Source organism: Elaeis guineensis, chromosome 5, assembly GCF_000442705.2.
Source record: "Elaeis guineensis isolate ETL-2024a chromosome 5, EG11, whole genome shotgun sequence".
Taxonomy (NCBI): Eukaryota; Viridiplantae; Streptophyta; class Magnoliopsida; order Arecales; family Arecaceae; genus Elaeis; species Elaeis guineensis.
Genome location: NC_025997.2, coordinates 74127000 through 74143491, shown reverse-complemented (window position 1 = coordinate 74143491; position 16492 = coordinate 74127000). Strand labels below are relative to the sequence as shown.

General features: G+C 39.7%; 1 protein-coding gene across 6 annotated transcripts in view; it reads left to right on the top strand.

Annotated features, from left to right (window-relative positions):
- The window catches only part of LOC105034915 (uncharacterized), a 56829-nt gene that overhangs the window by 22508 nt on the left and 17829 nt on the right, over positions 1–16492 (top strand). For 3 of the 6 annotated variants that reach the window (XM_073257964.1, XM_019847134.3, XM_019847135.3), the window contains one exon: positions 12243–12355. The exons of 2 other annotated variants lie outside the window; for them this stretch is intronic. The gene's annotated coding sequence lies outside the window, so the exon portion shown is untranslated. Of the gene's footprint in view, positions 1–12242; positions 12361–16492 lie in introns of all 6 variants that reach the window. One more of the 6 variants, XM_019847136.3, reaches the window with a different exon arrangement.

Here is a 16492-nt window from a genome sequence, read left to right as displayed (position 1 = left end):
AACTTATTCTTTTGCATGGGTGTTGCAACCCGTAGATGGTAAATAAAAGCTTAATAACTTCTAATATGTTTTGTGGATCTTAAATAAAGCTCATCTTCACTAGTCATATCTATTTTGGAAAGCTAGTCCTATCCGAATTATGAGAGAAATCTAATCCAAATTGTGCAAAAGTGGATCTTACTATTATAAATAGAGGTTATGTAATCTCATTTTTTTAATCATTAATGAAAGAAAAGGGGATGTAAATTATACTTTCGCCAATCTTTTCCACTTTCCATATTTTTTTGAGAGATTAAAGTTGAACAAGTTGTGGAAATAACTTTCTCTCCAATCAGATCAAGTCGGTTTTAGAGCTTCAATCCTCTATATCTGTGGGTGTCTTAGTTTATGGTATAGATGTGAGAGTGATACAAATAAATGGAAGAAGGTCTATTGGTGCTTGAGGTATATCGCATGACAAAAGCCGCTACTAGTTCTACCTTGATAGATGATGAAATGAAGGGACATCTCATACAACTAGAGGAGATTGCCGAACCCACCAAGATTGTCTCCTAATTAGCAATGCCTTCAACACAAGCACTAGCAACTCTTGTAGCCAACCTATCTCCTACGTCTGAAGATGAGGATCTATTGTCTGGTGAGGAGGATGAGCAACTTGCGGGCACTCAAAATACTAGTATCGAGACTAACAAGAATGGGTGGGATACCAAATATCCATCTCATTTGTACTTTGGATACCTGTATAACCATCAAAGATTCTTCCCTTTTAGCTTTTTAAAGTCGAAGCTTGAATCGAGAACCCTGAATATGATCGAGTTGTCGATGTAGAGAAGCTGGATAATTGACTAGACTAGTTACAGACCTTATTTCACTATCTATGGATACACTAGTGTTCAGAAGGCAGCTTTGATCCACCTCAAGCTTTCTAGCCATTCTCTTATATTGTAGAATTTGTATATGAGGAATGACAATATCTCTAATTCGACATGGTGCAAATTCAAGGGTCTGATCAAAAAGCAATTCAAACTAGTCAACTATAAAGAGGATCGATGGATTAAGTGGCAATATCTGCGGTAAAAGTATGATCAATCTATCTAAGACTATATCATCGAATTTCACAACCATGCTATCTCACTCGAGATCTCCATTGATGATATGCAATCTTCATAAGTACGTCAAAGGTCTCCATGAGAACATCTGAAAGGAGCTGAAGTTCTTCAAAGATGAAGACATCAGTGAAGCGAGTCTGAAGGCCATGGGGATTAAAAAGAAGAACTAGCTTAGAAAAGGCAAGAAGTGCGATAAGTTTAAGAAAGGTGGCAGAAAATCAGATCAGGAAGGAGAATAACATAACAAGCAAGTCAACATAACTCAAAATTTTTCTTGTCACTATAGGATCATTAGACATACCAAAGAGAAGAGTTGAGAACTTCACTCCGAGTTGTAGATGAAGAGGAAGAAGACAAAGGATGTGGATTCCCAGAAAGAGAATGTGGTTCTCAATGTGACTGAGGTTAAGGAATTGGCCGAATTTGAGCAAGTAGATTCAAAACTTAGTCTGATAGGAAAATAATCAGAGACAACAATTGAGGTAGACTCAGAGGTGTGAGAGGAACTCTCCCACTCAAAACTGCAAGGGAAGTAGAGCATGATTAATTATGAAAGCTTGGTCTAGGAGCAAAGATTGCAGTCCAAGCCTCACCCGCATCCCTATCCTCTCAATTGGATTCAGAAGAATGTCTAGTTGAATATCACTAAGCAATGTGCTTTTAAGTTTGCAATAACTGAAAGGCATATCGATGAGGGGATGAGGGGACATACAAAGTGTTCCTTTGGATGTCTACTAGGTCATTCTTGGGAGCCCATGACTATGGGATTGAAAAGCAATTTTCTATAAGTGTCCAAGGAAGTATCGACTTATAAAGGATGGGAAGGAATTTATGATCAATGCCTCTAGAACATTGGAAAACTTAGATCTTGTGACCGCTACTTAGGTGAAGCAATTTGTTAGTGCTTGCAATAAGTTTTGATGATGATACGAGAAGTTGATACCACTTGTGAGTGGTTAAGTTCTCACCTCTTGGCTCTACCAATCGATCAACTGAGATCGAGATTGAGGGGAAGTCGCCATCATTGTCATCAATGAGGAAGGATGGCAAGGAGCTACCCTACCATTGAGTCCAGATGCAGAAGTGGGCGAGTGGTTCGATGAGATCTAAAAGCAAAGAAGACCAAAATCGGGAAAAAGCCTCTAGATTGTGTCATCGGAAGGAAGGTCACAAGAACTAGATGTGGGAGGATCGAGTTTTTTGGATCAACCGAAAGGGTTAGCTTCCAAGCAAAATCAAGTCATTCAATCATGAGATGGGAAAGTAGGTATTCCCTGCCTTCAGTTTGGACTTTGAAAGAGTTAAATCTTTTAAACAGAAGGAGCACGATACAGGAGGATCATTAGATTTGATGTGGATCACTTTGGCTACTATTGGCAGGGTTGGATAAGGTCTAGAAGTGAGATTTGCCATATCGAGCAGCCCAATCATGTGCCAACTTCCAAAAGCCGTAACTTGGTCATACATCGTTCAATTGAGATGACTTTTTTATAAAAAGAAATCAGATGACTTTTTGAGATTTATGATGTGGCACCACCTCCTAAGAGGTGCAGTACAACTGATTAGGCTTAAATTCCATCGTTTGTGCCTTGAAATGGGCCAATTAAACTGAATTTTTTTTTTCTGGAAAAGATTTTGACTAAGCATATGTCCCAATTTAAGAAGAACTATGCGGAGCATTTGAAGGCAAAATCATTGGAGTTGAGATTTACCTTTAGGATTTTAGTTTCTCATGTTTATTTTCACTAGTTGTGTCTATTTTGGAAAAGTTAGTCCCATTCGAACTAGGATAGGAATCCGATCCGAATTGTGCAATGGTAGACTTCATTATTATAAATAGAGGTTATGTATCTCAATTTTTGAATTATCAATGAAAGAAAAGGGAATGTACACTCTACTTTCACCAATCTTTTTCATTTATCTATAATTTTCTTGAGAGATTCGAGTTGAGTGAGTTAAGGGAATTACCTCCTCCCCGACTAGATCAATACTCTTGCTTAACCTTTAGCAACTTGTTGCACCTTGATGAAACAAGAGGCAATCTTATGCATCATCACGAAAATCACATCATAGTTTGCACAACCTTTTATTTTGTTTTTAAAGTGGTATGATGAGTCTGTCTCACACCAACTTTTCAACAATTTTCAACTTTGTAGATTGATTGTACAAAAAAAATTAATCAAATATTGAATACTTTTTGTTAATATTAGCTTGGTTTGATCAACTAATATCAAAGTTGTAGATTGCGTACACACGTGTTGTGAGGATTATTTTACTTTTATTATTTGGACCATGATAAGTTTATGGGAGATATTTTAGGCATTTCTCTCCATAAATGCTTGTGTGCCACACATCCAAAGAAGAGGGATATCTTGAGTGTTTTCCAACTAAAATTTCAGTGTTGTGGTGCCTACATAATTGTGAGAGTTGCTGAAGTATTGGTAGCAAGCCTTGAAGGTCAGCCAAAAGCTGAAACTGATCTATTTTGTATGAGGAACTCAGCTTTCCTGGTTTAGGTTGGTTTTGGCCAAAACCAGTTTATTAAAAACTTGAAGCTTTTCTACGAGTATTGATGTAAAATATTGGTTCTAGGATTCTGCCCCTGAAACTGCAAATGGACTTTGTGGTTATTGTCTTTAATGGCTAAGGCCTCTGGAGGGCCCCTTATTACAGTTTGTTCACCAGCTGTTGGGCATGGAGATAAGCTCCAAAAGTCTTAGAAAATTCCTCTGTAATCATGTAGCATTTGTTGAGCAAACAAAACAGAGAAACACTTTTTTCTTATCAGCTCAACTGGCCTTCAAGTGTACTCTTTTCCTGCCCCTGGGGTTTCATGATCATAACTGGCACCATAGTTGTAATTTGGATTTTCAAGCCTCTTTAGATCCACAAGTAACTCCAAATGCAGCCCTCCATCTACATCAAAGCCTGACACATTTGCCAATGTCTATTAGGTGATATTTAGAGATTTTGGAGCAATTTGCGCTGTATTGCTGTAGGAGTAAGAAAGAGTTGTAGTAGCATGGAATGCTAGTGGAAAATAGGGAACTGAAATTGTCATTCCCATATAATTGTTTGGGCATGAAATAAGAGAGTGCATTGGAATGGAATGGTAATTTTGCATAATGTTTTATCAGTTTTATTGTATAATATAAAATGTCATTAGTTTTACATTAATTTTGAGCATACAACCTTGACCAAGAATAGGTCCAAAGTTTAATGGAGCAGCTATTAACAGGTCCACTCTATCATTCCTTGGTGTATGCATATCATGCTCCTAAATAATGGTTATTTTTGCGTATAACACCTTAACATTTGTTCCAATTGCATGTAACACCCATAGCTGTTCATATTTGCTACGTGAGACAAATAACCCTCAGTGAACTTCTACCTTTACGAAGGGTTCATAGTACAACTGGAACACGGTTTACGGTTAAACCAACCTATGGTGGAAAAGACAATTTTAACCTTGGCTCCAATTGAGAAACTAAGTTTGTCCCTTTAAATCTTGCTCATTTCTCCCCCGTTTCCCTTTCTTCCCTTCGCTTGCGACTACTCCTTGAAGACCCCTCCTTTGATACACTTTGCTGCCTTCCTGTCTAAATGCTACCTTCCCACTATTCTTGACTGGCTTTGCCTTCAACTTCACTTCTGTCACTACCTTCCCTTATCGCTATCTACTCTTCTTTCTTTCCAACCTTCACTTCCCTCTTTTTCCTTTTCCTTTCCTTCCCCGCCAGGAACACTAAAACCATCTCTACCTTGTCCTCTGCTGCCACCTTTGACACCTCTTCTTCCTTTCCCACCCCCATCTTTAGTGCCCTGTTGCCTCCTCAACCACTTGGCAAATTGCTGACCATGACCTCCATGCTATTGTTTTCTTCCACTGGCACTCTTCTTGCAACCTTCTCGTCATTGGCCTCTGCTGCAAAGGCCCCATCTAGCCCTTGACCGTGGTGGTTGCACCATTTCCCTTGACAATGAGTAACGCAGCAGATGATGAGATGGGTAAGCAAATGCCTACACCCACAACCCTTGTAAAACAAGGAAGATAAACAGTCTAGCGCACTAGAAAGAATTGAAAAAATTCTCCAGAATTGAATTAGAAAGGTGAACTGAAGAGCAAAGCTCTTTTACAAAGTATTTATAGAGAACCCCCTCATATTAAAAGACCTAAACACCCTCAGAGGAAAATAAGTAGAAAAATCCCAAAAGGCCTAAATAAACTTTGAAACATATGCCTAAATTAATAATAATAGAAATTCAAATAAAATTAATTAATTCCTGCGATTGTTGTGCTTGACCTTTCGCATGGCTTGCCGCTTCATAATCCATGGATACGCGTTCCACATCGGTCCCCTCTAAGTGAAGAACTCGCCCTCGAGTTTAGTTGAGATTCTGGATACAAGGGCTCATCAGATGGATAGTACTGGTAGAGATTAGAAACACTGAAGGTCCTTGAGACACCCATAGAATCAGGCAAGTCTACGACAAAGGCATTATCATTGATCTTCTTCAAAATTTTGTAAGGCCCACACTTCTTTGGCTTCAGCTTGGCATATGTACCAACAGGAAACCTCTCCCTTCGCAAGAACACTATAACCACATCACCATCTTGGAATTGTTTGGCCCTGGGGTGTTTGTCTGCAGCTGTTTTGTATTTTGCATTGGCTTCCTCCAGTGTCTGCCCGACTTTGCTTGAACAGCTTGCACATCTTTGGCCATATTTTCTGCTGCTGCACTCAAACGAGGAACCTTAGGAAGTCTAGCCAAATCCACAGCATGCCTAGGGGGCTTCATGTAAACCACTGAAAATGGAGATTTTCCAATGGAGCTATGAACTGCATTATTATATGCAAATTCAGTTTAAGCCAAGCCATGATCCCACTTCTTAGGATGAACCCTACAAATGCAACGAATCAAATTTCCTATGGTCCTGTTCACCACCTCAGTCTGACCATCCGTCTGTGGGTGTGCAGTACTACAAAAATTCAAGGAAGTATCAAATAGTAGCCATAATGTCTTCCAAAAGTGACTCAAAAATTTTCTATCACAATCAGAAGTAATAGATTTGGGCACTCCATGCAAACGAACCACCTCCCTAAAGAACAACCTAGCAACATGGGAAGCATTAGTAGTCTTCCTGCATGGAATAAAATGGGCCATTTTGAAATACTTGTCAACCACAACAAATACAGAATCCATTTCTCGTTGAGTTCGTGGCAAACCAAGAACAAAATCCGTAGACAAGTCCTCCCAAATAGCTTCAGGAACTGGTAAAGGCATATGCAGCCCAGTGTTCTGACATTGCCCCTTAGCATCCTGGCATACATAACACTTCCTAACAAAACTTCCCACATCTCTCTTCAGTTGTGGCCAATAATACCGCTGGTCCACGCTAGCTATAGTCTTCTCTCTTCCCAAATGACCACCAAGAGGGCCACCATGCAAATCTCTAATTAGTTTCTCCCTTAAAGACGTACGTGGAATACACAGGCGATTTCCATGAAAGAGAGAGCCTTCAAAAATATAATAGTCACCAGTAGGTTGTTTGGCAATGCAGTTGCCCCAAATCTCTTTGAAATCATCATCATCTTCATACTGCTCCTTCAAGAATTCAAACCCAACAACCTCATGGCTCAAAGTGACAAGTAACGCAGCCCTCCTACTCAAGACATTTGCAACGTTATTTTGCACACACGATTTATGCTTAAGAGTAAAAGGAAATTGCTGAAAATAAGAAGACCATCTAGCATGTACTTTGCTAATAAGTTTCTGACTGTTAAGATATTGCAAGGTTTGATGATCTGTAAACAACACAAATTGATCTTGCATTAAATAATGCTCCCAGTGTTTCAATGCCCGATATACAGCATAAAGTTCTTGATCATATGTAGACCACTTTTGGCGAGCCTCATTAAGTTTCTCATCAAGGTTCGCTGACTCAGTATCAGAGCCAATGCCGGTCGACTAGAGGTACAGATCGGTACGGGTCTGTGCCCTACCGGATCGGTGCGAACCGAAACAAGAGAACTGGGAGGAGGAAAAGAGAGAGAGAAATAGAGAGAGAAAGAAAGAAAAAGAGGGAGTCGAAGGGGCCGCCCGATGGCCTTTGACTAGCCATGTGGCTGTCGGACGGTGCAGTCTACGGTGCCACACTGCGGGCGTGAAATAGGGGCAGCGCCCCTGTTTCATAGGATTTTCTTAAAGAATTAGAACTTAAGTGAAGCCAGCAAACCATTTGCTAGCTTTACTATTTTTGCTTTTTTTAAAAAAAATTAAAAAAATGATGCCGGCAATCCGATTGCAGACTTCATTGTTTTTAAATTTTTTTAAAAAACCTCCTAAACAGTGAAGTTGGCAAATAGTTTGTCGGCTTCACTATTCATCTTCGTTTTTAAAAAAAGCCCGACGAGAGAACAGGGGTGATAGCCCTTGTTTCGCGGCTGCGACTCCACCTGCATGGTTTCCGCCACCTGCTGGCCATGACGGATGTCCGAAAACCTCCGACAGCCCCTTTGCCGTCCCGTCCTCCCTTCAATGAGTCACTCCCCCCTCTCTCTCTTTCTCTCTCGTTTAACAATCCTATTGGGTGAACTGAGCCGCAGGGGCTTCTGCAGCTCTATGGCGGCCGCAGAGGGTCACCGTCGGCCTCTGACGGTGTCCTCCTCTCTCTCTCCCTCTCCTCCTCTCTCTTTCCCTCTCTTGCTCTCTCGATGCCGACGTGTGCCATTTTTCAAGTCGGAACCATCCCGGTTCTCCATTGGTACGGTTCGGCATGCCTCGGACGAATCAGACAGTTCTGAAAACCTTGCTTCTCACTAAAATAAGCAATCGGCCTTCCTTCCTGAGATAATATAGCACCTATCCCAACGCCACATGCATCACAGTCAACCTCAAATAATTTATCAAAATTTGGCAAAGCAAGGATAGGAGTAGTACACAATTTCTCTTTGATCAACGCAAAGCTCTTCTCTTCTTCATCACCCCATCGAAACTTTTCTTTCTTCATATAGTCAATCAAAGGAGCTACAATGGTACTGAAATTATGGATGAATCTTTGATAAAAAATGGCTAAACCATGAAAGCTGCGTACCTCACTGACTGACTTAGGGGCAGGCCGATCTCTAATAGCTCGCACCTCTTCATCCACATGAATGCCATTAGCACTCACAACAAGGCCCAAGAAAATAAGCTTGACTGTCATAAAGCTGCACTTCTTTAAATTAACATACAACTTATTTTTCTGTGAGACAGTCAACACCTCCCTCAAATGCTCAATGTGAACAGCCTCATAGGTACTGTAGATCAAAATATCATTAAAATAAACTACTACAAATTTACTAATGAAAGGCTTAAGTACCTGGTTCATTAGTTGCCTAAAGGTGCTTGGAGCATTTAGCAATCCAAATGGCATCACTAACCATCTGTACAACCCCTCCGTCTTGAAGGCAGTCTTCCATTCATCTCCAGGCCTGATACTAATTTGATGATATCCACACCTCAAATCAATTTTAGAAAATATTTTGGACCCCTCCAACCCATCCAACATATCTTCTAACCTGGGGATTGGAAACCTGTATATATATATTGGCATACAGGTGAGATGTAGGTGTACATCGTCACCGAATGTGACCAACTGCGGAGCACTTTGCTGTCAAGAGTAGCTCGTGAAGGATATGGATATAAGTGTCCCTCCGATTTGAGATCATCACGGTGACTTGCAAGCAACTCACTATACTTTGGTGCCAGACTAACTGAGTTTCTAATTCAGTGGTGGAAGATTTTTGGGTGCAGTCAAGTACTTGTCAAGGTGGTTCGTGAGTCAAGATGTCATTGATCCATTCGAATTAGTAGGAGATATGCATCAGTGTATTTCAATTTAGCAAAACCTAAGCCCAGATAATCCATGTAATGGATTTGAAAAAGATTGAAATACAATGTGAATGACTTATCTTGGATTGACAGTTAAATCCAGATATATGCATGTAGAGTTGAAATCTAGATTTAGCAATGCATGAGATGTGTTATGATCTAATTTTAGGTATGATCTAATGTAAAATCAGATCTAATACAATTTAGATTTGATCTAAATTTTTGCATATATGATATGTGAATTAGATTAGATGTTCTGAGTAGCAAAGTATTTGGATTGGGTAATCACCAGGTCGTTCGGTCATAGGAGCAAGAAGGGTTACATGACCATCTTTTCCCATTCAATGGGGTGCTCTTCACGGCGGTGGCAGGTTTGGCAAATTGGCACCAGGCACCAAATCAAATGGTGCTGTATGTTTCGCATGGGTGGAAGACTAGCAGGCAACTCCGGCATAAGCTCCTTGAACTTATCCAACAACAACTGCACCTCTATAGGAAGTTGTCCTTCTCCTCTTCAACCATTGGTAATGGCTTCACTATCAATGCATGAACCTCCCTGGACTGCTTGATATCTGCGTTAAAATCATGCTTTGAACTAGTGATAGTGAGAAAATTTTTTCCGTCCATTCTAGAAGCTTGGGGTCGAATTTCTCCTTTCAAAGGCAATAAAGTAATTTTTATGCCATCTTTCACAAAGTGGTAAATGTTATCTTTACCAGAATGAGTAGCATTTAAATCATACTGCCATGGCCTCTCAAATAAAATATGACAAGCATCCATATCAATGATATCACAAGCAACCTTATACCTATAATACTTGCCAATAGAAAGAGGAACCCTACAAAGTTCAGTAACTTTGATCCCTTCAACTTCTTTTATCCATTTAATCACATAGGGCTTGGGGTGTTTCTCTACAGGCAATTGCAAAAGTTTAGTAATATCCCTAGAAATAATATTTTCACAGCTACCACTATCAACAATAAGATCAAAAATGTTTTCAAGAATAGTGCACTTGGTATGGAATAGGTTGTGGTGCTGTGTATTGTCTTCATGTTTTGGTGCCAGCATCACCTTCCTGACTACATAATTGTACCTCTCATAGTCATCTCCACCATCAGGCTCACATATCCCTTCATCCTTCTGGGGTTCATCTTCCCAATCATCTTCATAATCAGTATGTTCAGCTAGATTTACATGGTGCCTAGCAGGATATTCATTTGAACGGTGGCCGGGTTTGCCACACCTAAAACACTTCTCTGATGCAGGTCTAGCATATAGGTTGGTACTCTTCTTAAGTATCTCCTTGGTCTGCTTAGTCACCCTTTCTTCTCCACTATTGACATCCGCACGTGAAGGCATCAGATTTTGTGATGTCTTTCTTTTGTCCGAAGCAATCCGTGGTGATTCTTGTTAAATTAGATATCATATTATGTTAACATATAAATCATTGTGAATATTTTCTGTATAATCCTAAACAGAAAATATATCAAATCTGTATAATCCTAAATAGGGAATATATCAAATCCTATTTAGGAAATATATCATTAGGAGATCAATAGGTTCATTGTATCTAGATCTTTATTGCTCTATATATAGAGCCTCTTGTAATATGAAATATATACCATCATTTTTACCTTTACCTATCTCTCTCTTTCTCCTCTTCCTAGTTTTTCTAACAAGGGTTCTCTTTCTAGATCCTATCTTCTACATGATATTAGAGCCAAAGGAGAAATCCTAGCCGCCATCCTTTGTCCTGTAGCAGTTCTTATCGTCGTCCAGTCTCTTTCCAGTCGGTCTCTTTGTCTTCTCTATCCGCTGCAACAGTCCTCACCGCCGTCAGCCTCTGTCCAATCGGTCCTTTTTGTCTTCTCTATTCGCTGCAGCAGTCCTCATCGCTGTTCTTATCTAGATTTTTCTGTTGTCCTTGATTGGATTTTTTTTCATTTAATGGCTTCTACTTTGGATGTTACTGCCATATCCACCACACCCATCTTTAGGATGAATGCACCTATCCTCACTGGACCTGCTATGATCACTGCTGACAAGTTGAATGATAAAAATTATTCATTGTGGGCTGCATTTGTGGAGTTATGGTGCAAAGGTCAGGATGTTTCTGACCATCTTACATCCTCTATTAATCAGATCCTTATTGCTAGTCGAGACCAGCGAGAAAGAGTCTGCTCAGATTTTTGATTTGATTTGGTAGACCATTGACTTTGATCTACTTTCTATCTTCAGATCAATCCGTACAGGTTATGGTACCTGGGTTCGTGTCTGAGAATTATACTTGAGCAATTTTACACACTTGTACGATGTGATTGGTTCTCTTTTTCATCTCCGACAGGAAGGTTCTAATATGCATTCCTATCTAGTGCGTCATTAGTCACTTGCCACTGAGTTACATGAGCTATTACCTTTTTCTCCTAATATTCGGATCAGGCAGATTCAGTGGGATCGTCTGATTATTGTCTTATGTCTCCATGGGATTCGTTCGGAGTTAGAGGGTGTTCGCATCCAGATCTTTAGTTCAGATCCTATACCCTCTTCTGTAGATGTTTACTTATATTTACTCCGAGCATCCATAGGGGTAAACCGTTATGTAGCTTTATTCTCTGATCACTCCACCTTGTCCACTGTCCTCAGGAGATTTAGGTTTTAGAGGTGGACGAGGTGGTTGTCGAGGCCGTAATGGTAGAGGTGGTCGTGGTGGCGGTCGTCCCTAGTGCATCCATTGTAATCGTCGTGGGCACACTCGGGACACCTATTACGCACTTCATGGATTTCCACAGCGGACTACACAATGTGTAGACTCAGTCAGCAGAGGATAACAGTGTCTGCCCCAGCTTCTGATAATGTCATGATCTCTGGAGAGGAGTATACATAGTTTCTTCAGTTCCAAGCATCATAGGAAGCTTCCTCATCCATCATTGCTTTAGCACAATATGGTAATCCGACTACCTGTCTTAATCACTCATCAAGTAACTTTGTTCCTTGGATTTTTGATTTTGATGTCTCTGATTGCATGTCTGGGCACATAGTTTTATTTATATCATTGAGTCACAAACTTTATCACATGTTACTTTAGCTAATGGGTCTACTATAATTTGGGGTAGGAGAACCATTTTCTTTCGTCCTAATTTGCCCTTATCTTTTGTTCTATATATTCATGATTTTTTTGTTAATTTAATATCCATTAGTCAATTAACTAAATAATTGCATTGCTTAGTTACTTTTTCTTCTGATTCTGTGGTGGTGCAGGACTTGAAGACAGGGAGGACGATTACTTCCGATTTTGAGTTTCGTAGTTTGTATTGGCTGTCTGGACCACCAGTGTATGCAGTTGCTGCTACGTCTCTTCAAATTTACAACCGGTTAGGTCATCCTCATCTCTAGAATTTTCCAAAGATGGTGTCTAGTGTATCTGGTGTCCATGAGTTAAATTGTGAGTCGTGTCAGTTAGGAAAGCAGAGTTGTCTTTTTCCTAGTCGGTCAAATAAACGTGCTTCAGCACCCTTTAGTCTTGTTCATTCTGATATCTGAGGACCTAGTTAAATTATTTTTTTATGAAATTTAACTATTTTATCATTTTTATTGATGATTATTCTTGCATGATTAGGATGTATTTATTACGTAATTGTTTTGAACCATTTTCAGTTTTTACTGCATTTTATGTTGAAATTAAAAATCAGTTTCATACAGCCATTAAAATTCTTTGAAGTGATAATGTTCGTGAGTACTTATCTATTAATTTTCAAAACTTTATGACTACTCATGGGATTCTTCATCAGACGTCTTGTGCTTATACATCTCAATAAAATGGGATAGCAGAGTGCAAGAATCATCATCTTGTTGACACAGCACGGACATTTCTCATACATATGCATGTGCCTGTTCATTTTTGGGATGTCGCTATCTTTACTGCATATTATCTTATAAATCGTATGTCCTCATCCATGTTGCATGATCAAATCTCCTTTTCGATTTTATTTCCTTGGAACTCCCTGTATGTCTTACCTCTTAGAGTCTTTGGGTGCACTTTTGTCCATCAATCTATTCCTATTCATGATAAGTTGTCTCCGAGATTCATAAAATGTGTTTTTCTTGAATATTCTTGGTCCCAAAAGGGATATAGGTGCTACTTTCTTGTTCTTCTCGTGTCTTTATATCATCTGATGTCACGTTTTTTTGAGTCTATTCTTTAGTTTTCTCTTGGATCTAAGTCTATTGTCCATCATGAGGAGTCTGTATCTATTAGGCTACCTGTATCTCTTCTCACTGGTGACATCCTCGTCATCTGTGCCCATTTCTTTATCTCTATCTAGATTTGATCGATCGAATTTTCAGACATATCAACATCGTGCACCACCTGGGATCTTTCCTGTTGAGCCCACGGATTCAACACTGGCACCAATCGCTTCTCTGCTAGACAGTCCTACTACACCAGCTTCTTCTGATCTCGATGTTCCTATTGCTCTGTGCAAAAGTATTTAAATAAAACATCCTATTGATCGTTTTATTAGTTATCTATCCTTGTCTTCTAGATATTCTGTCTTTATTTTCTCGCTTGCTTCGGTCTCTATTCCTCATACTATTACAGAGGCACTTGCTCATTCCGATTGGAAGCAGGTGATGGATGATGAGATGTTTGTGCTGCGTGCTTTGGATACTTGAGATCTTGTTCCACTTCCTCCAGGTAAGTCCATTGTTGGTTGTCGCTGGATCCTGATGGGCGGGTTGATAGATTGAAGGCTCGGTTGGTTGCAAAGGGTTTCACTCAGGTTTTTGGCTAAGATTACCTTAATACATTCTCATCTGTGGCTAAACTCACATCTGTTCGTCTTCTTTTGAGTTTAGCTACTATCTTTTACTGGTCTCTTCGTTAGTTGGATATTAAGAATGTGTTTCTGTATGGTGATCTTCACGAGGAGATTTATATGGAGCAACCTCTTGGGTATGTTGCTCAGGAGTATGTATGTCAGTTAAAGAAGTCATTATATGGCTCGAAGCAGTCTCCCCAAGCCTGGTTTGGGAAGTTCAGCTCCGTTATTCTTCAGTTCGGTCTTCTCAGAAGTACTTCTGATCAATCGATTTTTTATAGGCATTTAAAGTCAGGCAAGCGCATTCTTTTGATTGTCTATATAGATGACATTGTTATTACTGGTGATGATAGTGATGGCATTACTGTTCTGAAGGGTTATTTACATCAGCAATTTTAGATCAAAGATCTGGAAGAGTTACGATACTTTCTTGGTTTGAGATTGCTCGGTCTCGTCAGGGTATAGTTATGAATCAGAAGAAGTATGTCCTTGATATATTGGAGGAGATAGGTATGTTAGGGTTTCATCCTGTTGATACTCTTATGGACCTTAATATGCGACTTGTTCCTGGTCAGGGGGTCTTTGTTAGATCATGGAAGGTATCGGAGATTAGTCAAAAAACTGAATTATCTTACAGTCACCAAGTCAGATATATCTTTTGCTGTTAGTGTCGTCAGCCAGTTTCTCGACTCTCCTACTGTTTGTCATTGGGAGGCTGTTCGCATTACGAGACTGGATTCTACTCTTTTCGCCTAAGCTCTTCATCTGCCCGAACTGCTTTGAACCAAGGGTGCCAAAGGTATAAGGCAAATCGAAGAAATACATTGATGGAGGCTACAAAACAAAGCCATATTACAGTTCGGATGCTAGAAGAGCTATTCCCGCCGCTCACCCGAAAGAGACGAGGAAGACTAACCGCCATCCTGCTCGAACCTTTGCTGCCTGAGTTACATAGCTGACTGTGAGAAGGAAGGTTCAAGCTATGGCTGTCCCATGGGATGCTCATTCGAAACCTTTGTCCGGTCAATGCGAGAAAGAGAGAAGCGATGTAGACATAAGAATGGAAGATAGATATCTAAAGTGTAACACCCCATTCCTAAATCGGGTGAGTGTACTACACCCCACCTTTAAGAAGGGGCGAAGGGAATTACTAACTATAGCTAAGCTGATAATCTGATCATATTTAATTCAATAAATTTTTCAATCTACTAATGCAAGCATTTCAACATAATTTATCATTTCTCAAAATCAAACTAGGATTTCATTCATCTTACTATGCTCTATACAAACCGTTCAACCTAATATACATTTAATATTTATGGAGTTTTCACAGCTCAAACACAATAAATCTCAAAATACCCTCTTACAAGCTAGCATAGATAACTTAAGATGCTGATAGTTTAGCTATTCTGGCGAATCTTCTATAAAACTAATGCTGATAAAGATGTTCTTTATGCTGAGCTATGATACTTCAAATCTGTCCAGTAAATGAAAAGAAACACATAATGAGATCTAAGTTCCAGTGAGTGAGAAATCACCTAGCAATGGAAAAACAGGAAAGTTTAGCTGTGATGCTCATAATAATATACATCATATATTACTGATATGCTTTCAAAACTTTTGCATGCCAAACAAGAATAAATCATGTAAAAGATCATTTTAAATAAAGCAACTGGCTACCATTGACTATACCATGGTGCACCCCTACCATGGCAGTCGCGGTCCTTGTGAAAGCCCCCACGGGCATATTGTTTCGCTGAGGAGGTGCCGGTTGTACTGGCTGTCTCACAGCTGATTCTCTGGCACACCTCATAAGTTGATCACTCCTATGGTGGCTTCTTTTTAAAACATTCTCAAGTAATGCATAAACATTAATAAGTTGATTCAAAATACTTTCAGGCCAAAAATGCTATGTTGTCCAATCCAGCTACACATGTACATACATATTTTATTGAACAACTTATCAATAAAAAATATTTTTTGTTTTCTTGCTGCACACATCAAGGTTTTAAATCCCGTGGGACGGGGGTGTCTCGATTTTCGTCCGCAATGAGATGCCCCGCATCCCATCCCATCCCGATGGTTGTCCCGATCGGACGTCTCAGTACACACTTGGAATGTCCTTTTATATATATAAATATTATCTTTTGAATTTATCTTGAAGTTTACTAATCTATTTATTATTTAAATATATTTAAACTTTAAAAATAATATATTTATGATATCACACTTACTGCCTAGCCTCCTTATTGCATGTGATGCACTCAATAATTTCTCTATGTGGGCTGCATGCATCAGGTACAATGATTTTTCCGTTGTTTGACTGTGACCTTCCTGTTGCATGCATCAATACAATTGGACTGCATCAAATCCCATGGTGATAATATATCACACCTTTCCACGGTGGATAACACATGATGCTGCCCTTTGTATAGCCTTTGTATTGCATTAGGTGCAATTGGACCGTGCAAATCCCACGGTGGATAACACGCCATGCTACCCTTTTTATTTCACCAATTCCCAATTGCATGCCATCCACCGTGCATATGCTTCGGGATTTGCCCTGGTTCATTTCTCGCCAATTTTCGATTGTGCGCTATTCACCATGGGTGCAATCGGACCGCATCAAATCCCATGTTGGAAAATAAGCCACAGTAAGCAGTTTGCATTTGTGATGATCAAACGGCTTCA